The following is a 1,712-nucleotide window of genomic DNA, read 5'->3' as shown; positions in this document are numbered from 1 at the left end:
TTCCCTCTGGCATCCCCGTGACCTTTTACCTTTCTTATTTTCGTCCCTTCCCTCTGGCCATCCCCCTGCCCTTCATTTCACCTTCTGGCCACCTCCCCTGCTAGCCCTTCCTCTTCCCTTCTTCAAGGGAGCTCTCTGGGTTCTGTGTTGTTTCCACGGGCGCGTGTCCGTCCCGACGAGTCGAGCGCAGCCCCGTTGGACACGAGCCAAGATTCATTATTCTGCTTCTTTTCTTTCTATCTGTCTCCCTCTCCATATTATAGATCTTTTCTCTATCAATTCTTATCGTTTCTTCCACTTCTACAGAACTTATGGGGAGACGTAAGTTGGCGGCCTTTGCAACGACTCATTTTATTGCAACGTCGTTTATGCGCTCAAGTCATACGTAAGTCAGTAGACGTGTCTGTCTGCGTATGCAGATGCACATGGCGTTTCCAAATATGGTTATATCATAGCAATAGCAGGTATAACTTGTTTATTTCCATAACATATACAACGTTTCTTTATTCTTCTTTAGATTACAGGATGAATTTCAAAGAATAATGCGAACGGCTTAAAACGATTCTTTCATTTTAGTTGAAGAATCTCCCAGGAAAGAAAAAGAAAGAGTTTTCATATGAATACTTACGTCTTGCGCTGAATAGCATCAACGGTGAGAAAGGGATTACATCGCTTTAGCCTAAAACGTATTCAGAAAATTGCAACATCGGTAGTTTTGAAAGAATAGAGTTTGAAGTGGTTCCAAGATGAGAAATTTGCAACATCTCTTGCAAATCGCGTTGCACACAAAGTGGGTTGAAATGAGATCAGAATAAAAGGAGAGACAGGCTTCATGCCATTCCGCGCAAATAAAGAAAAAATAGAAGCCAGAAATTGAGAAACGGGAGTGGTTCGAGAGAGAGAGAGAGAGAGAGAGAGAGAGAGAGAGAGAGAGAGAGAGAGAGAGAGAGAGAGAGAGAGAGAGAGAGAGAGAGAGAGAGAGAGAGAGAGAGAGAGAGAGAGAGAGAGAGAGAGAGATTTACTGTTGAAATATTCGGAACTAAATATTGGTAAGTTTCATTAGTGGCTATGCCAATAATCAAGATGAATCGATTAAATGATGAAACTAGGTACTGGTTAAAAAGTTTTCTAGTAAGACTTTCAAGTAAATTTTGAGGTTGTACTGCAAGCGGCAGTTTCACTGCTGAAATTAGTGATCTCTCTTAAAGGTCGTCAGATTAAAATTTGTTTGTTGCATTTGAAAAGTAAATTCTAGCAACCTGTATAATCCTGCATGATTGTTTTTCTTTGACTGTACTTCTCTCTCTCTCTCTCTCTCTCTCTATCTCGCTCTTTCCCTCTCTCTCTCGCTCTTTCCCTCTCTCTCTCTCTCTCTCACTCCCTCCCCTTTCTTCTTCCTTCCCCGCTCTCCCTTCCTCCCTCCCTCTATCTTTGTCTTGTGGACAAGAGTAGCTGACAAGAGATGGTTCCATTATTTATTTAAGTGATTTGTAAATTGTCACCATTAAAAGCGTTATTCAAAAGCATTTGGTTGACTTTCTCACAACAAAATGGAAAACAATCATAATGAGGATGAAATTATTAAAAGCAAGTAAGATCATTCAGACACACTGAGAGAAAAATCTTAAATGAAAGAAAGCGATAGCGAGAGATGTCAAACGTTTTTTTTCAGTGAAGACATCGATTCCTCTCGAGTTTGGTTACGTAAGTTT

This window comes from Penaeus japonicus, unplaced genomic scaffold (assembly GCF_977035675.1).
Source record: "Penaeus japonicus unplaced genomic scaffold, GWHDUDI00000001_assembly GWHDUDI00000011, whole genome shotgun sequence".
NCBI lineage: Eukaryota > Metazoa > Arthropoda > Malacostraca > Decapoda > Penaeidae > Penaeus > Penaeus japonicus.
The sequence above is the reverse complement of the archived record's forward strand: the minus strand, read 5'-3'. Positions refer to the sequence as shown.